At 36.5% G+C, this 22,311-nt stretch overlaps 1 protein-coding gene across 9 annotated transcripts in view; it reads left to right on the top strand.

Annotated features, from left to right (window-relative positions):
* LOC129925698 (potassium channel subfamily T member 2-like) overlaps window positions 1–22,311 on the top strand; it is an 82,931-nt gene that overhangs the window by 54,376 nt on the left and 6,244 nt on the right. For 3 of the 9 annotated variants that reach the window (XR_008777406.1, XR_008777401.1, XR_008777402.1), the window contains 3 exons: window positions 21,361–21,518; window positions 21,796–21,868; window positions 21,979–22,087. The gene's annotated coding sequence lies outside the window, so the exon portion shown is untranslated. Of the gene's footprint in view, window positions 1–5,328; window positions 6,356–6,631; window positions 6,838–7,064; window positions 7,221–7,421; window positions 7,715–10,076; window positions 10,205–21,360; window positions 21,519–21,795; window positions 21,869–21,978; window positions 22,088–22,311 lie in introns of those variants that run through there. The other 6 variants (XR_008777407.1, XR_008777409.1, XR_008777403.1 and 3 more) reach the window with 6 other exon arrangements.

Below are 22,311 nucleotides of genomic sequence, written 5' to 3' on the forward strand. Positions count from 1 at the left end.
ACTTATTTATATCCTACTGTTCTAGTCCACCACGGGAATGTGCTTTTTTTTATTCAAATAAGCTTTCATGGAATACCCCTTACACACAGTGGTAGTCACAGCATTGCAGAGATAGGTATTCTGCAGCCTTGTAAAAAAGTAATGAACATTTTCTGAACATTTTTGAAACCTATGAAGGTTAATGAAAATAACTTTCATGAACTTATGTCAAGTACTAACAATTTTTTTGATCTATTATTTCTGTAATACTGATGCTGTGAAATGTTATGATTGTTGGATTAGTTATAGGCTTCTAATTTTGTATGTTCCAGTATCCAGGCAAATCCAGTATCACTAATAATAGCTATTCCTTTTAAACCTGTAGAATCTCTCTGGGGATGAAAAACAGAAGCACATAATGTTTAAGTGTTGCAATGAGACCTGATCGCTTTGTAACCATAGTTTCAAACTTGTATGACACTGAAAATGCAAATTTTCTAATCTGTGACCTCCCATAAAAGAACTTAATGAACTCAATACAGAAAATTTAATTCAAGTAAAATATAGATCTATTATATTTCAGCCTTGATTAAATTATCCAAGGTACATTAACATGATTGTCATGGGTGCAAACAATTTATTTGTATAAGACCATTCATTTTAGCTTCAAGTTGGTCTGGTTTAACCAGTCTAGGAGTCTATTTTTCTTTTTCTGATCTCAGCAATATTTGTAAAAATGCCCAGATAATAATTATGAAGATTACAATGTCAGTGCGATTCTTGTTCTGCAGTTTATTGGATAATACTATTTTGTGTTTAATACCTTTTTCACTAGCATTTCACTTTTGGTTTTGCCCAATTCAATGAAGCAACAGGTATAGTTAGAAGTATCGCATTGACAAATTGCCATATGTTGTGCTCAAGAAAGTAGAAAGAGCCACATTATTTGATCTTATAAAATACAGATGTTACTTCAAAAAGAAAATGATTATGTCCTACGCGTGTCCCTAGTCAATCTAGTCATGCATATTAACCAATGACCTAAATTCTGCCAAGTCACTGGTTTTCCTGGCTAGCTCAGGCAACTCATTCCATGCTCTAATAGCATTAGGGAAGAAGGCGTATTTGTATAAATTTGTCATAGCATATGGAACAAGGAATGTGTCTTTATCTTTGTGCCTCTGAGTATTTTATTAGGGTTTGTTTTTGTATTTGAAGATTATGATTCATTGTTTTATGTATAATTGCTTCTTTACAATTAATTATAAAATCTAATTGATGGCAAGGGCAACATTGTTTGCAGATGCTATGATAAGTGTTGTCCATGAAGGTGTTGTTTATCCCCAGTGTTCTATCAATGATTTAAAAAAAAAAAAACTAAAAAAGAAAATCCAAGTACAGCAGCTAAACATTATTAGAGTCTAAAAGCATTTCATTGGAGATGTAGACAGAGCTGATAAAAACATTGATGAAAATATTAGGCATCATTCCTTGGAAATGATAATCAAGTTCTTCATTGTTATGTTTTGAACTTGTTTCTCAAAATAAATGGCATTTACATAAAACACATTATAAAAAGCTTGTGGACCTTCTGGAGTTGGTGACTTATTGCATGTTATTGTTTAAAGAACCATGGCCAGCCTTCTGACCTAGGCGGAAAAGAAAGACATTCTCAACAGCACAACAATGAATCATGTTATGATAACCTGAATGTCAAACAGGAAAAGCACAGTGTGCGCAATGTTATAAAAACAAAACATTTTGTTATGAATAATATGTTACCTTATTTGTGAAATCACACTCAGCAGCAGGTAATACTTTTATTTATTGTTGTAGTGAATTGCTTAGAGTTCTAATTTTGGAGCAACTCATAACTCAAAAATGGAAGAGGATACAGCTTTTTTGTTCTCTTCCAATTCATGTTTCTTAAATTTTTTTCTACAAAACATATGTGAATTTCATGCAGAAAAATACTCAACACATTGCAACCTTTGGCATAAATGGGTTAATATTTAGTCCTAGAACAGTTCAGTAACACTTACCTATATACTTAAGTCTTTTATTTTTACTTTGAGTTTTAAAATTTAAAAAATCGACAAGTCTGGTTTATGTCTTCTTCTGTTTATGTTGTTATTTTAACTGTGTGCATGCATTTTGTGTTCCATTTCCTTGCACTATGTGTCTTTAAGTCTAGAGAGTTTCTAGTGTAGACTTAGTCAAAATGATTAACAACAAAACTGGACGAACAATTTAGTAGTATACAGATCTCATCTCAACATCTACTGTGGTCGTCTAAATGTGATCACGGTTCTTGCAAAATATTAATGAACATTGAAGCTTTGAGTGCTAAAACAAATTATAAATAAACATAACCTGTAACACTGTAACATATAATGATAGCAGCACTAAGGTAGCTCATTTGTGTCATTAATCTAATTACTAGCACTTCAAAAAAGTTATCTGTATGCAAATGCTTTTTTTTTTGGAGTGCGGGACAGAGAGTGTTAGAATGATACCTGGTCACGGCGAGACAATGGTGCCGTGTCAGTTTAGTGGTTTGAGTTCTACAAGGGACATGTCTATATTTCTTCATATTTTCTTCTCTGCAATTTTTTATTTCAGTATCTTTGGGCACCTCTTGAGTCCACCCAACTCTAATGGGTACCTGACATTAGTTGGTGAAAGTAAAGGCGATTAGTCATAGTGCTGGCCACATGACACCCTTGTTAACCGTGGGCCACATGACACCCTTGTTAACCGTGGGCCACATATATAGGCCACATATATGATATAAAGGTCATCTGTCCTATAGATTGCAAGGTCTGAAAGGAGAACTTTACTTTTTTACTCTTCTCTCAATAACCTTGGTAGCTTAGTGCTGCTTTTATCATAGGTTATGTGTCGTGATTCTTTAAATAAGTCATTCTACATTCATATAAATAATAGTATAACCAAATACAGTTGGTACAGGTGCAGGTAAATGGTAAAAACTTAAGAAGCAATAATACACAGAGCACACATTTTAAACTAAATATGTAAGGAATATTTTTTGTAACTGAAGAACTACTGGTCTTTAAATACTTAACAATTTTCTATTTACAGCTATTATTGAATATATAAACATACAAGCAGACAATTTAATGTTGTAGTTAATTCTGTTCATGTTTAGTTACATATTCTACTAATATATGCATGACTAAATGCATGACGCGTAGGACGTAATCATCTTCTTTTTTGAAGTAACGTCTGTATTATATAAGATAAGATATATAAAAGGTGCACAGTAGATTAAATAGTTATAAAATATTGACTATAAATATTGAATTAAAAATCCCTCCTCTATTTCTCCAATTGAAATTGACCATTCTTTCTGAAGCTATGTGTATGCTGCCAAAGACATAATATAAAGTATTCAAGCACTTGCTATTATAAAGTGGAAATATTTTACCGCTATAATAAAGTTTGAATGCTTTACTACTATTTAGCCTGATTCCGCCCAATTCTTATAGAAGTACCTGACAATAGTTGGGGAAAAGTCATTTCAGTTGGTTGTTGTGCTGCCCACATGACACCCTTATTGTTAACCATGGGCCAGAGAAACAGATTACCTTTACATCATCTGCTCAATAGATTGCAAGATCTAAAAGGGAACTTTATTTTTATTTTTTTTTACTTTAGACCACCATATTAGGCTACAATAGTTAAGTCCCACCTACTACTAATCAAGTAGATTTCTAATTGTTCTAGAATTGTAGACCAAGAAATAGAATATAGACCTGCTAAAATGTAACATTCGCATCTCGCATTGGCCTCTTTTAATTATATTAAGTTTTGAAAGCAAAATATCAACTCTTGAAACATATTACTCTGCTCTTTGGAAGAGGGGAGGGGAGGATGTGACGGCCAAACGGTTATGGGCTTGACTTTCGAATCGAGGTCCCAGGTTCAAATACCAGAAAAGAATGGTAGACTATTTGATTTTTTTTTATTTTTAGGACGCCCCTGAGTCCAGCCATCTCAAAATGGGTACCTGACTTAAGTAGGAAAACGTAAAGGCAGTTTGCCCATTGATTTTGTTCACCTGCAATAGCTATGTATGTATGTAGACATCCTCGTTGTGAAATAACACTTGCACTGTTACGGATTTGTCTTCTCTTTACACATCTCGAACCGTTTGTAGCGTGTAACATGGCAGAACTATTCTAGAGGTGTCACCTCGAGGGCATAGCATGTAGCGTGTAACATGGCAGAACATTCTAGAGTTGTCCCCTCGAGGGCATTACATGTAACGTGTAACATGGCAGAACTATTCTAGAGTTGTCCTCTCGAGGGCATTATATGTAGCGTGTAACATGGCAGAACTATTCTAGAGGTGTCCCCTCGAGGGCATAACATGTAGCGTGTAACATGGCAGAACTATTCTAGAGTTGTCCCCTCGAGGGCATTACATGAAACGTGTAACATGGCAGAACTATTCTAGAGGTGTCCCCTCGAGGGCATTACATGAAGCGTGTAACATGGCAGAATATTCTAGAGTTGTCCCCTCGAGGGCATTACATGTAGCGTGTAACATGGCAGAACTATTCTAGAGGTGTCCCCTCGAGGGCATTACATGAAGCGTGTAACATGGCAGAACATTCTAGAGTTGTCCCCTCGAGGGCATTACATGTAGCGTGTAACATGGCAGAACTATTCTAGAGGTGTCACCTCGAGGGCATTACATGAAGCGTGTAACATGGCAGAATATTCTAGAGTTGTCCCCTCGAGGGCATTACATGTAGCGTGTAACATGGCAGAACTATTCTAGAGGTGTCCCCTCGAGGGCATTTCATGTAGCGTGTAACATGGCAGAACTATTCTAGAGTTGTCCCCTCGAGTGCATTACATGAAGCGTGTAACATGGCAGAACATTCTAGAGTTGTCCCCTCGAGGGCATTACATGTAGCGTGTAACATGGCAGAACTATTCTAGAGTTGTCCCCTCGAGGGCATTACATGAAGCGTGTAACATGGCAGAACATTCTAGAGTTGTCCCCTCGAGGGCATTACATGTAGCGTGTAACATAGCAGAACTATTCTAGAAGTGTCCCCTCGAGGGCATTACATGTAGCGTGTAAAATGGCAGAACTATTCTAGAGGTGTCCCCTCGAGGGCATTACATGTAGCATGTAACGGCAGAACTATTCTAGAGTTGTCCCCTCGAGGGCATTACATGAAGCGTGTAACATGGCAGAACATTCTAGAGTTGTCCCCTCGAGGGCATTACATGTAGCATGTAACATGGCAGAACTATTCTAGAGGTGTCCCCTCGAGGGCATTACATGAAGCGTGTAACATGGCAGAACATTCTAGAGTTGTCCCCTCGAGGGCATTACATGTAGCGTGTAACATGGCAGAACTTGATCGTTGTGCTGGCCACATGACATGCTAGTTAACCGTCGGCCATAGAAACATATAACCTTTTCAACATTAGCCCAAAATAGACCACAAGGTCTGATAGGATTACTTAACTACTCTGCTCATTTCAATATTTCTCAAAATTTCTTTCATAATGTTATGTTGACGGAACATGATAAATTGATAAAAAATATAAAAAGACGAGTTTTTTTTAAGGCCTATAGCTTAATTCAAATTTAATCAAGAAACAATCTATGATTTTACAATGTAGAATTTTAATTGTGACATCATTGACAGATCTTGATAGATCTACAAAGAGCGGCGAAAACTTTATTCAATTTGACTTGCGTGTCCGAATGGTGTGGATATAGAAAATGAAATCTAGATCCTTGTGATTGTCAAAAGAGTTGAGCCGAAGCCTGCTTGAACAAACCGTTCTGTCTGAAAGAGGTCCAAGTCAATGCCTATGTAAGACATTGCTGTTTCCGATCGCATGGACTAGAATACATGGCCGAAGGCCGAGCAAACCGGGAACACCCCGCCATTTCCCTATGTTTTACCAAGCTAACCGTGCAGGACTCGCCATTATTGTAACGGTCCCTTGAGGAACGGCACATGGATTATCGACAGGGACGTGGAAACTTTCAACTCCGCACCGTGCAATGGGAAAGCTCTGGCATTCCCTTGGACACTCCCACAGGAGTTTTGTTTTGCTATTCATTTAGCCTAATTACTTCCTTAAGTAATCGTTTCCACCCAGTGTGCCACTTTGAGGCAGAATAGCGTAACCGGGGAAATCTAGATCTACTTGTTTTATAGCGCTCGTCATTCTTTATATTAACCTAGGTCAGATAGTAGTCTAGATTATGCTGACAATAAATGCGTATTATAGCCACGGGAAATATGCATTCCTCGTTAATCTTCGGACTCGAAGAGAAGCCTTATTATTGTAGAAGAAACAATTAATTGACTAGATCTAGGTTTGTCATTTATTTTTATGCTACAGGTTTAGTGAGTTTAAGTTATCAGAAGTAGATATAGTCTATATTCTCACTCTAGATTCTCACTCTAGATCAGCGGTTCTTAACCTTTTTAGCTCCGCTCCCCTAATACAACTTTTCACTAGGAGGCGACCCCCAACCATAACAAAAAAAATTGTCATGGATGCAAGATCGCCAGCTATCCGGCATGCCGGCAAAATCGAAGTAAAAAAAAAAAAGCTTGCCGGCAAATGCCAGTACGACTGATTGCCGGCTTGGTATAGGACTTTTTTTTTTTTTTTCACATTCACGTTTTGATCTTTCAAACTAAAACTTAATAAGTCGAATTCAAAGAAAGACAGGAAGTTACAATTCTTAAGTTACGGCGCATGCGCTTTTTTCCGAACTTTCGCTTTTTATCAAAAACGTAAACAAAATTTAGAAACAAATCAGTAAGGCCCCGGCCTGAGACGCCTAATTTAGTAAGATCTAATTCTAATAAGCTTGATCTGCCGGCATAAAAATTGAAACCATGAAACCAGACCTAGAGGCTAAATCTAGATCTATTTCTACATTTTAAAATGATTTTAGAAGTTGAACGTATTTACCCGAAAATGAAAATGCGAAATTACCGTAATTCGTAATAACCGTATCATCGTCGTATGAATAATCATGATGATGATAGTTAGATCTAGATCTATATTTAGTATATAGATCTATTATTATATAGTCTAAGTCTAGTCTAGATCATCTCAGTAGATGATAATGATAGATCGATGTCAATGATTATTAACTATAAGATCTAGATAATTTGAATATTTAGTTAGAATCTTACAGTAGTTACAATCTACCACTAGCCGACTAGGTAGGTCTAGTCACTACTAGTAGAGTTACTAGAGTCTAGTCACTCTAGTGACTAGTCCCTGGGCAGAAGCAGCGTAGATCAAAAGTAGATTATCTATTATAATCTATTATCAGATATAGATCTAAAAAAAATAAATAATATTCTACATTTAAAGTCTAGATCTAATTAAATCTAGATTTTAGATCTAGAGTCTAATTATAAAAAACGTATTTTAAAAAATGCAAGACTCTACTCTAGATCAAGTAGATGATTCTAGCTAGGGCTAGTCTTCTATCATTACTAAATTAGTGTCTAGATCAAATTTCAAGATCTAGATCTAGAACTAAATCTAGAGTAATTTGGATTTAGGTTTAGGCTAGACTGCCGCTAGACCTAACTAAATCTAGAGAAAATATAATATCTAGTTAACTAGTAGCTCTAGCAGTACTCTAGTGACACTCTATAAACTCTATTCCTAGACAAGTTAAAGTCTAGACTTAGACTCAGAGACTATTGTGAGTATGTCTAGATCTCTAATACTTAATACTTACTAGTTTGTTTATTAGACCTAGATATAGATAGGTGTAAATTGAAGGATCTACTCTTTTACTATTATAGAATTAAAATGACATCTTGATTAGATCTAGACATTCTTGATTATCTAGTTCTAGTATAAAAATCAGTCTAAGTACTCAAAGAGTTAGAAGATCCAGTTAATTAGCTCTATATTTGATAAGATCTACTGACTACTCTGTCAGCCAATAAATATTTATAGGTCTATTAGATCTTTTATTTAAAATAGAGTTTGTTTGTAAAATGTTTTACATGTTTCGGATGTTCCTTCAGAGTTGAAGATAATTACTTCCTAGTCCAAACCTCCCGCAGGACGACGGGTGATGGGAGCGGGCAGGGTTTGAACCCGGGACAGTTCAGCGTGCAAACCGCACGACCAGGCAGCCATCCCAAAAGTTAACTTTTAACATAGGTGCTACAAAGTTTGATTTATACTAATATAGTAATATAGACTATAGTAGTAGTAGGTAGGCCTATCTATGTGAATATTATATATAAAAAAATGAAATGTTCAAACATACATGTAAATTATAGTAATTAAAGTAAAAGCTTAGAATTTATAGTTTGTATTTAAAGATATATATATATGTGTGTGTGTATATATGTTATTTATGTTGTGAAGATATGACTGCAAACAATTGATCCAGAATTTTGTAATTGACATTGAAGAGAAATATATAGATGCATTGCTAGATGCATTGCTATTGACGTTGCTAATATATGTCGATAAATCATACAATGAATTAGGATGAATTCTTATGAGGACTCATTCTATACCAAAGATAGAACCTCTAGACCGACATCCAAGCATACTTAGAGCACCATCTGTTCAGATGCCACAATTATTTTTCCAACAAGTCTTTTGCTTTTTCAAATTTAACCAACTTTGTCAATTACATCAGGCGCTGTAGAGGTCGTTTATAGAGTTTTGCATTGAAACTAATCTTTGAAAATCTCCTTTGTGTATACTGGTATATCTTACCGGAACTAGTAATTGTGAACAATTTACAACGCCTGTGGATTCATCAAGCTGGATGCTAAATATTGTAAAAGAAGCAGATATCATTTCCTTAATATCAGAAGACATGTCAACTAATCTCTTGTAAATAGTGTCATTATTTATGCAAATTACACTAAATTTATTAATAAATTTGGCTCCAATCATATCTTTAGCCACTGACAATAACTGCTTGGTAGTGGTGTGAGGTTTCAGAACTCTGGCGATTCTGACAGCTACCAAACAAGAAGATTCATAGGCTGATATGTTTCAATTATGGTACTTGCCATATGAGTCTAAACCATCTAAACTAAACCACTGTATGTCATAATCGGCAAAGTTCGGATGTTTGTTCGACCTCAATACATATGGCAGAGAGAACTTCATTACAAATGTTGCATCGGGTTTCTGCAAAAACTATACCGCAAAAAAAAAAATATTAAAAAATCGTCATTCTCTTTTCTTTTATTAACCTTCTTTTGTTACAAGTCCGTGTTCATGAGTTGTTACATAATGAACTTTTTTCCATTGACTATAATATGATGGCGTATTTATTAATTGAATTTTCTTCACGACGTGATTATATCTTCACCAAAGAAATGTTTGATCCCACAATGGTGTTTCGATGCATTGATAGATTGTAAATTTATTTCTTGAAAAATATATTTTGCAACAACAAAGATGTGGTCTGTAACATCGATTTTTTAATGACAATTATAAAAAAAAAGAAACACAAAGAAGAACAAATAAAAATAACAAACTACTATCAAACAAGGAGGTTACATTCACTAAAAGTACCCTCTGTATCATCTTGCAATATATAGGGTATGTCTATGTTATATGTAGGTCACAGCTGGGACTGCGCAGCCATGGGAAATACTGCATTCCTCACTAATCTTAAAATTCAGACTCGAAGACTAGCCTTATTATTATATTTGTCACCGCCACTTTTTTTAAAAATTGAAACTTGACGATCGTTTCTAAATTTATTTGGTAATAATGCTATTTGAGTAATGTCCCATCTCTATAATTTGCAATATAAATCTATATCCACTGTGGTACAAAAATGTTACAACACATAAGAACAAAAAAAACTAGCGATAAAAATTATAAATCTCCCCCCCCCCCCCAAATCCAATTTTCTGATGGTCTTAGGCGACCCTGTGAAATGCTCATTTGACATCCAAAGGGGTCGCGACCACAGGTTAAGAACCCCTGTTCTAGATCTAGGTTTATAGTTGTACAGCATTCTCAACATTTCTCAGGGGACTTTTTGCTTATACACCGTAATATTATTGTCGACAACGGTAAAAGCATCAGTATGGACTATGGTGGCTCACATTGTTATGATTGTATTTTCTTTCCTTTTTTAGATAGAATCTATGTCGAAAGAAGAACGAGGTTAAATGACGTTCTTTTGTTCAACAAATGAAAAGTACCAGTATTAAATATAACTTGATTATTGTACTTTTTGTGTGTAGATTCTTTATGATTTTACATCATTGCATTGATTTCATTGAAATAACAAAACATTAGACTTGATTAGAATTAGATCTAGATCTAGACTAGTTACTAGATTGACTAAGATTGTCTAGATCTAGTATAATAAATAGTCTAAATTTAAATAATTACGTAGACGTAGACCGTAGATATGAGTTATTAAATCACAAAAGTAATTGCTTTTTTTTTTTTTATCAAGACTAGATTTTTTTCTAAATGTTTGATTAAAATGTATTGTACTTTATTAACAGTACAGTCACTGAACTGTAGTACAGTACAATACCGAAAATAATAGGCCTACTATGCCCTGCACCTTGCCGTAAGATGCACTACAGTCCTTATATGCACCTAATATTTTGAATTTAGGCCATATATTATATCATATAATCCATTCTATCATTATCAAAAATGTGTATAAGGCTAGTATACACTGTACATTTTATAAAAAGATCTTTAAAAAGGAAAAGGACACCTTTTACAAAAAATATTAAAAACTTAAACAGGCCTTAATATCATTCAAAGGGCCTATTCAGTGGTCCACTGGTCCAGTTGTAGTGTCTACCCATCAGGCATTTGAACATTTGCCAGAATGCCCATTAAGCCAGTCCATCTTTGCTTTGATAGTACTAATGACCTCTCTTGTAGAAATAGCTATATGAAGAGTGTTGTTAAGAATAGTATAGTTTAAATGAGCGTGTAGTTCGTTTCATGAATCAGCTGGGAAAAACAATTACTTAGCAGAGTTTAAGTCACTGATTAACATGCATGACTAGACTGACACATGAAATTCATAATTAGAAAGACATAATTATCTATTTTTTGAATAAACATATGTAACCTATATAATGAAATAAGAGGGACACTTGGTTTACTGTGTTCTATTATACAGGAATTGAGGTACCATTTTTAAGAGCCTTGCTGTTTTCTGTATCTAATCTTTTGTATAGTTTAGACTTTATTACTGTCACTTCAATGTATTTTGTGTATGACTAGATATAGATTGTATTTATTTAATCTGCCTTTATACAGTTTGATTGGGAAGCTTCATTTCAGAATGTTAATATTCTACAATCTATCATTAATATAATACTGGAATTGCTTTATCAAGTGTGATCTTCACCGTTTAGAAGTTAATAGAACTAAGCACCTTAACACACTGCAGCTAGTTCTAATTAACCCATTCATAAGTTTTCAATTAACCAGTAATTGTAAGTTGCTTGCTTGACATAGAGCTCTAAAAAGGAAGTAAACATTAAGTAATTTTTTAATTGTATACTTCAAATTAGTTTTTAAAATAGCCCAAGAAAGCCAACTTTAGGTCAAAAAATATTTATTGTCCTCAACTTGTATAATTTTTTTTTCCTGTGGTTGCAAAGCATTGGCAAATATTTCTATTTTCTATTCTATATTTCTAGCCTGTAATGGTTTGATCAGCTAGCCCATAAACATTATAGAAAACTTATGGCTTGAAACTTTGATTTCATCTTAAGAAATTTATGCTACATGAGATCTTACAACTTTGTGTTTTAGGAATTCCTTTGTTAGTTGAAAGGAAAGATGAACAATTAGAATTAATATATCATTAAATTAACTAAAAAATTACAATTATTAAAACATGTGTGCACACTAGAACAACTCTAAGTACTTTTAGGCTATACATTATTAACATTATTAGGATTTGCTACTTTACAATATGGAATTAGGCCTGTAAAAAAAATGTTAAGATTCATTTTGTTTTGCGTATTAGGTTTTTTATAGTGACAATAACATCATCATAAAAACAAAGACTAGAGTTAGACATGAAATAAAGACAGTTCATTTGTTAGCTTCTTTGGATTCTTTTAACAGAATTTAGGACTTTTTTAAAAGCTTAGCTCACTTCGTCTGTGTCTGTCTCCCATTTCCTTTTCACGGATCAAGTTGAAATTTTAAACATATATTCCTTGTCAATGACAATACATGAATTAATGAATCCAAATATAAAATATAGAAATGATGATTACATCCTATGCATCATGCATCTAGTCATGCATGTTAACCAATGACTTAAATTCTGACAAGTCATTGGTTTTCTTGGTTGGCTCAGGCAACCCATTCCATGCTCAGTCACCACCATCTTTGTGAATGGTACTATTAGTCACCACCATCTATATAAATGGTGATTTAAGTCACCACCATCTGTGTGAATGGTACTATTAGTCACCACCATCTGTGTGAATGGTACTATTAGTCACCACCATCTATATGAATGGTGATTTAAGTCACCACCATCTGTATGAATGATACTATCAGTCAACAACATCTGTATGAATGGTACTATCAGTCACCACCATCTGTGTGGTTCAGTGTTTAATGTATAATTGCTAAGAATGGTACTGTCAGTCACCACCATATGCATGAATGGTGCTATAAGTCACCACCATCTGTTTGAATGGAGTTGTCAGTCACCGCCATCTGCATTATGATACTATTAGTCACCACCATCTGCATGTCACTATCAGTCACCACATTGTCAATGAATGGTACTATCAGTCACCACCATATGCATGAATGGTGCTATAAGTCACCACCATCTGTTTGAATGGAGTTGTCAGTCACCACCATCTGCATTAATGGTACTATCAGTCACCACCATCTATATGAATGGTACTATCAGTCACCACCATATGCATGAATGGTGCTATAGGTCACCACCATCTGTTTGAATGGAGTTCTCAGTCACCACCATTTGCATTAATGGTACTATCAGTCACCACCATTTGAATGAATGGTAATATCAGTCACCACCATGTCCATGAATAATACTATATGAATGGTACTATAAATCACCACCATATGCATGAATGGTGCTATAAGTCACCACCATCTGTTTGAATGGAGTTGTCAGTCACCACCATCTGCATTAATGGTACTATCAGTCACCACCATCTGCATGTCACTATCAGTCACCACATTCTGAATGAATGGTACTATCAGTCACCACCATTTGAATGAATGGTACTATCAGTCACCACCATCTGTATGAATGATACTATCAGTCACCACCATCTGTTTGAATGGTACTATCAGTCAAGACCATCTGTATGAATGATACTATCAGTCACCACCATCTGTTTGAATGGTACTATCAGTCACCACCATCTATATGAATGGTACTATCAGTCACCACCATATGCATGAATGGTGCTATAGGTCACCACCATCTGTTTGAATGGAGTTGTCAGTCACCACCATCTGCATTAATGGTACTATCAGTCACCACCATTTGAATGAATGGTAATATCAGTCACCACCATCTATATGAATGGTACTATCAGTCACCACCATATGCATGAATGGTGCTATAAGTCACCACCATCTGTTTGAATGGAGTTGTCATTCACCACCATCTGCATTAATGGTACTATCAGTCACCACCATATGCATGAATGGTGCTATAGGTCAGCACCATCTGTTTGAATGGAGTTGTCAGTCACCACCATCTGCATTAATGGTACTATCAGTCACCACCATTTGAATGAATGGTAATATCAGTCACCACCATGTCCATGAATAATACTATATGAATGGTACTATCAGTCACCACCATATGCATGAATGGTGCTATAAGTCACCACCATCTGTTTGAATGGAGTTGTCAGTCACCACCATCTGCATTAATGGTACTATCAGTCACCACCATCTCCATGTCCTATCAGTCACCACATTCTGAATGATTGGTACTATCAGTCACCACCATTTGAATAAATGGTAATATCAGTCACCACCATCTGTATGAATGATACTATCAGTCACCACCATCTGTTTGAATGGTACTATCATTCACCACCATCTATATGAATGGTACTATCAGTCACCACCATATGCATGAATGGTGCTATAGGTCACCACCATCTGTTTGAATGGAGTTGTCAGTCACCACCATCTGTATGAATGATACTATCAGTCAACAACATCTGTATGAATGGTACTATCAGTCACCACCATCTGTGTGGTTCAGTGTTTAATGTATAATTGCTAAGAATGGTACTGTCAGTCACCACCATATGCATGAATGGTGCTATAAGTCACCACCATCTGTTTGAATGGAGTTGTCAGTCACCGCCATCTTCATTATGATACTATTAGTCACCACCATCTGCATGTCACTATCAGTCACCACATTGTCAATGAATGGTACTATCAGTCACCACCATATGCATGAATGGTGCTATAAGTCACCACCATCTGTTTGAATGGAGTTGTCAGTCACCACCATCTGCATTAATGGTACTATCAGTCACCACCATCTATATGAATGGTACTATCAGTCACCACCATATGCATGAATGGTGCTATAGGTCACCACCATCTGTTTGAATGGAGTTGTCAGTCACCACCATCTGCATTAATGGTACTATCAGTCACCACCATCTATATGAATGGTACTATCAGTCACCACCATATGCATGAATGGTGCTATAGGTCACCACCATCTGTTTGAATGGAGTTGTCAGTCATCACCATCTGCATTAATGGTACTATCAGTCACCACCATTTGAATGAATGGTAATATCAGTCACCACCATGTCCATGAATAATACTATATGAATGGTACTATCAGTCACCACCATATGCATGAATGGTGCTATAAGTCACCACCATCTGTTTGAATGGAGTTGTCAGTCACCACCATCTGCATTAATGGTACTATCAGTCACCACCATCTGCATGTCACTATCAGTCACCACATTCTGAATGAATGGTACTATCAGTCACCACCATTTGAATGAATGGTAATATCAGTCACCACCATCTGTATGAATGATACTATCAGTCACCACCATCTGTTTGAATGGTACTATCAGTCACCACCATCTGTATGAATGATACTATCAGTCACCACCATCTGTTTGAATGGTACTATCAGTCACCACCATCTATATGAATGGTACTATCAGTCACCACCATATGCATGAATGGTGCTATAGGTCACCACCATCTGTTTGAATGGAGTTGTCAGTCACCACCATCTGCATTAATGGTACTATCAGTCACCACCATTTGAATGAATGGTAATATCAGTCACCACCATGTCCATGAATAATACTATATGAATGGTACTATCAGTCACCACCATATGCATGAATGGTACTATAAGTCACCACCATCTGTTTGAATGGAGTTGTCAGTCACCACCATCTGCATTAATGGTACTATCAGTCACCACCATCTATATGAATGGTACTATCAGTCACCACCATATGCATGAATGGTGCTATAGGTCACCACCATCTGTTTGAATGGAGTTGTCAGTCACCACCATCTGCATTAATGGTACTATCAGTCACCACCATTTGAATGAATGGTAATATCAGTCACCACCATCTGCATGAATAATACTATATGAATGGTACTATAAGTCACCACCATATGCATGAATGGTGCTATAAGTCACCACCATCTGTTTGAATGGAGTTGTCATTCACCACCATCTGCATTAATGGTACTATCAGTCACCACCATATGCATAAATGGTGCTATAGGTCACCACCATCTGTTTGAATGGAGTTGTCAGTCACCACCATATGCATTAATGGTACTATCAGTCACCACCATTTGAATGAATGGTAATATCAGTCACCACCATGTCCATGAATAATACTATATGAATGGTACTATCAGTCACCACCATATGCATGAATGGTGCTATAAGTCACCACCATCTGTTTGAATGGAGTTGTCAGTCACCACCATCTGCATTAATGGTACTATCAGTCACCACCATCTCCATGTCACTATCAGTCACCACATTCTGAATGATTGGTACTATCAGTCACTACCATTTGAATAAATGGTAATATCAGTCACCACCATCTGTATGAATGATACTATCAGTCACCACCATCTGTTTGAATGGTACTATCATTCACCACCATCTATATGAATGGTACTATCAGTCACCACCATATGCATGAATGGTGCTATAGGTCACCACCATCTGTTTGAATGGAGTTGTCAGTCACCACCATCTGCATTAATGGTACTATCAGTCACCACCATTTGAATGAATGTTAATATCAGTCACCACCATCTGCATGAATAATACTATATGAATGGTACTATCAGTCACCACCATATGCATAAATGGTGCTATAAGTCACCACCATCTGTTTGAATGGAGTTGTCAGTCACCACCATCTGCATTAATGGTACTATCAGTCACCACCATCTATATGAATGGTACTATCAGTCACCACCATATGCATGAATGGTGCTATAAGTCACCACCATTTGAATGAATGGTAATATCAGTCACCACCATCTGTATGAATGATACTATCAGTCACCACCATCTGTTTGAATGGTACTATCAGTCACCAACATCTATATGAATGGTACTATCAGTCACCACCATATGCATGAATGGTGCTATAGGTCACCACCATCTGTTTGAATGGAATTGTCAGTCACCACCATCTGCATTAATGGTACTATCAGTCACCACCATCTATATGAATGGTACTATCAGTCACCACCATATGCATGAATGGTGCTATAGGTCATCACCATCTGTTTGAATGGAGTTGTCAGTCACCATCATCTGCATTAATGGTACTATCAGTCACCACCATTTGAATGAATGGTAATATCAGTCACCACCATGTCCATGAATAATACTATATGAATGGTACTATCAGTCACCACCATATGCATGAATGGTGCTATAAGTCACCACCATCATTTTGAATGGAGTTGTCAGTCACCACCATCTGCATTAATGGTACTATCAGTCACCACCATCTGCATGTCACTATCAGTCACCACATTCTGAATGAATGGTACTATCAGTCACCACCATTTGAATGAATGGTAATATCAGTCACCACCATCTGTATTAATGATACTATCAGTCACCACCATCTGTTTGAATGGTACTATCAGTCACCACCATCTATATGAATGGTACTATCAGTCACCACCATATGCATGAATGGTGCTATAGGTCACCACCATCTGTTTGAATGGAGTTGTCAGTCACCACCATCTGCATTAATGGTACTATCAGTCACCACCATCTATATGAATGGTACTATCAGTCACCACCATATGCATGAATGGTGCTATAGGTCATCACCATCTGTTTGAATGGAGTTGTCAGTCACCATCATCTGCATTAATGGTACTATCAGTCACCACCATTTGAATGAATGGTAATATCAGTCACCACCTTGTGCATGAATAATACTATATGAATGGTACTATCAGTCACCACCATATGCATGAATGGTGCTATAAGTCACCACCATCTGTTTGAATGGAGTTGTCAGTCACCACCATCTGCATTAATGGTACTATCAGTCACCACCATCTGCATGTCACTATCAGTCACCACATTCTGAATGAATGGTACTATCAGTCTTCACCATTTGAATGAATGGTAATATCAGTCACCACCATCTGTATGAATGATACTATCAGTCACCACCATCTGTTTGAATGGTACTATCAGTCACCACCATCTATATGAATGGTACTATCAGTCACCACCATATGCATGAATGGTGCTATAGGTCACCACCATCTGTTTGAATGCAGTTGTCAGTCACCACCATCTGCATTAATGGTACTATCAGTCACCACCATTTGAATGAATGGTAATATCAGTCACCACCATGTGCATGAATAATACTATTTGAATGGTACTATCAGTCACCACCATATGCATGAATGGTGCTATAAGTCACCACCATCTGTTTGAATGGAGTTGTCAGTCACCACCATCTGCATTAATGGTACTATCAGTCACCACCATCTGCATGTCACTATCAGTCACCACATTCTGAATGAATGGTACTATCAGTCACCACCATATGCATGAATGGTGCTATAAGTCACCACCATCTGTTTGAATGGAGTTGTCAGTCACCACCATCTGCATTAATGGTACTATCAGTCACCACCATCTGCATGTCACTATCAGTCACCACATTCTGAATGAATGGTACTATCAGTCACCACCATCTGCATGTCACTATCAGTCACCACATTCTGAATGAATGGTACTATCAGTCACCACCATTTGAATGAATGGTAATATCAGTCACCACCATGTCCATGAATAATACTATATGAATGGTACTATCAGTCACCACCATATGCATGAATGGTGCTATAAGTCACCACCATCATTTTGAATGGAGTTGTCAGTCACCACCATCTGCATTAATGGTACTATCAGTCACCACAATCTGCATGTCACTATCAGTCACCACATTCTGAATGAATGGTACTATCAGTCACCACCATTTGAATGAATGGTAATATCAGTCACCACCATCTGTATTAATGATACTATCAGTCACCACCATCTGTTTGAATGGTACTATCAGTCACCACCATCTATATGAATGGTACTATCAGTCACCACCATATGCATGAATGGTGCTATAGGTCACCACCATCTGTTTGAATGGAGTTGTCAGTCACCACCATCTGCATTAATGGTACTATCAGTCACCACCATCTATATGAATGGTACTATCAGTCACCACCATATGCATGAATGGTGCTATAGGTCATCACCATCTGTTTGAATGGAGTTGTCAGTCACCATCATCTGCATTAATGGTACTATCAGTCACCACCATTTGAATGAATGGTAATATCAGTCACCACCTTGTGCATGAATAATACTATATGAATGGTACTATCAGTCACCACCATATGCATGAATGGTGCTATAAGTCACCACCATCTGTTTGAATGGAGTTGTCAGTCACCACCATCTGCATTAATGGTACTATCAGTCACCACCATCAGCATGTCATTATCAGTCACCACATTCTGAATGAATGGTACTATCAGTCTTCACCATTTGAATGAATGGTAATATCAGTCACCACCATCTGTATGAATGATACTATCAGTCACCACCATCTGTTTGAATGGTACTATCAGTCACCACCATCTATATGAATGGTACTATCAGTCACCACCATATGCATGAATGGTGCTATAGGTCACCACCATCTGTTTGAATGCAGTTGTCAGTCACCACCATCTGCATTAATGGTACTATCAGTCACCACCATTTGAATGAATGGTAATATCAGTCACCACCATGTGCATGAATAATACTATTTGAATGGTACTATCAGTCACCACCATATGCATGAATGGTGCTATAAGTCACCACCATCTGTTTGAATGGAGTTGTCAGTCACCACCATCTGCATTAATGGTACTATCAGTCACCACCATCTGCATGTCACTATCAGTCACCACATTCTGAATGAATGGTACTATCAGTCACCACCATATGCATGAATGGTGCTATAAGTCACCACCATCTGTTTGAATGGAGTTGTCAGTCACCACCATCTGCATTAATGGTACTATCAGTCACCACCATCTGCATGTCACTATCAGTCACCACATTCTGAATGAATGGTACTATCAGTCACCACCATCTGCATGTCACTATCAGTCACCACATTCTGAATGAATGGTACTATCAGTCTTCACCATTTGAATGAATGGTAATATCAGTCACCACCATCTGTATGAATGATACTATCAGTCACCACCATCTGTTTGAATGGTACTATCAGTCACCACCATCTATATGAATGGTACTATCAGTCACCACCATATGCATGAATGGTGCTATAGGTCACCACCATCTGTTTGAATGCAGTTGTCAGTCACCACCATCTGCATTAATGGTACTATCAGTCACCACCATTTGAATGAATGGTAATATCAGTCACCACCATGTGCATGAATAATACTATTTGAATGGTACTATCAGTCACCACCATATGCATGAATGGTGCTATAAGTCACCACCATCTGTTTGAATGGAGTTGTCAGTCACCACCATCTGCATTAATGGTACTATCAGTCACCACCATCTGCATGTCACTATCAGTCACCACATTCTGAATGAATGGTACTATCAGTCACCACCATATGCATGAATGGTGCTATAAGTCACCACCATCTGTTTGAATGGAGTTGTCAGTCACCACCATCTGCATTAATGGTACTATCAGTCACCACCATCTGCATGTCACTATCAGTCACCACATTCTGAATGAATGGTACTATCAGTCACCACCATCTGCATGTCACTATCAGTCACCACATTCTGAATGAATGGTACTATCAGTCACCACCATTTGAATGAATGGTAATATCAGTCACCACCATCTGTATGAATGATACTATCAGTCACCACCATCTGTTTGAATGGTACTATCAGTCACCACCATCTATATGAATGGTACTATCAGTCACCACCATATGCATGAATGGTGCTATAAGTCACCACCATCTGTTTGAATGGAGTTGTCAGTCACCACCATCTGCATTAATGGTACTATCAGTCACCACCATCTGCATGTCACTATCAGTCACCACATTCTGAAAAATCTAAATTGGAACCCATTCAGGTCTATAATTCAAGTTGTCATTGAACGCTCTTGTATCTAAACAAAAATTATTATCAAAGAATAAGAGTTACACTGACATAAAAATAGAATGCCGACCAATGAGTGGTTCTATTTTATTCTCGTTAAGATTGATTTTGATCAATTCATATTTTTTTCGCCTTATAACTATTTTGAAAATGTCTTGACCACATTGTCCTTGCGGGCCCCTAAGACCTTGTAAGGTGGCCATAGATTTTTAGCTTATGTTTTTTTACTATAGTTAGCAGGTCAGCTCCAATACTGATGCCCCTTTTAAAGCCCTGTTGGCTATTGGTCATAAGTTTTATTTTAATAAAAAAACAATATTCACCTCTGTAATATTAACCAAAATATGGACGTTGCACATAAACATTGCCACAGGTAACTCTAATGTAGTTGACTTTATTTTGTTGGTCTTTGCATTGCCAGCTCTTTATTTTCGAGGATTCAATATAGTTGGAAAAGTTTTAAAAATTGCAAGAATTCTCACTATGATTTGAGTCTCCCTGCCATTAGCTATGGATGATGTTTGATTTTGACTGCTAGATATTTATCATTGTTGTGGTACAACAGATTATTGATTGTTGCATTTTCTCCATTATGTTGCCATCTATTTACTAAGTTGTACGTTTTTCAGAAAAGTGAAGACTGTGTGTGGAAGTTTGCCAGAGGCAAGCTTTGGATTTCTTTCATAGAGCAAGGGACAACACTCTCAATACCTTTTGATATCTTTCCAACACCTATAGCTGTGGTGAGACTATTTCGAGGTCTTAGGAATGTATTTCTTATCAATCGGTAAGTTTGTTTATTACTGTTACTAAAATAGCTCTGTTGGTAAATAAAATTTTAATTGAACATGGACACTATGTCAAATAAACATTAAGTGGGTAAAGCATCCACTCACTACATAGAAACTTAACTTTATTTGAATATTTTTTGTATTTTGTCTAAATATTGTTTATAGAAATTAACACCATAATATTTTTTAAGATGAATGTTTGCAGTTGTATTTAGAAATGGTAAATCTTCACAGACATTGCAATGTTATCTTTTGAATTTATTCCCTAATCAGGTAATCATGCATCACATGCCCTCAGATATGTACACAAAATGAAGTTTGAGGAGAAAGAGAAAGGATCAAGATGGTATACTTTGAATTCTACAAATTAAATCCTACTTTACTCAGTTAAAAAATCGAGTTTATGTGTAACTACTATGATTCTACAAATATTTTTTGTTTGTTTGCTATGCACAGATTTACAAGACACTAAAGTTATCTATCAACTATACTCAATGTATGAATGACTTGCAGCCAGACTAGAATTATAGAGAAAGATGTTTTTCTGCTGGCTAAACATGTATGGGTATGTTTGTCTGTCTTTCATTATGTCTATCTAAAAAATAATTGTTTTATAAATGCAAAAGTTTGCCTAAGAAATAGGAATGTATGTATAGAAAACAAAATAATTTGTATCTTTTTAAAACAATAATGATAGTAAGATGGGTAAACAAAAGCTACTTAGTTATGTGAGTAAATGTGTGTGAATCAGTGATTATATTACAAAAAAGCATCATTTCAATTTTTGAG

This window comes from Biomphalaria glabrata, chromosome 4 (genome assembly GCF_947242115.1).
Source record: "Biomphalaria glabrata chromosome 4, xgBioGlab47.1, whole genome shotgun sequence".
Taxonomy (NCBI): Eukaryota; Metazoa; Mollusca; class Gastropoda; family Planorbidae; genus Biomphalaria; species Biomphalaria glabrata.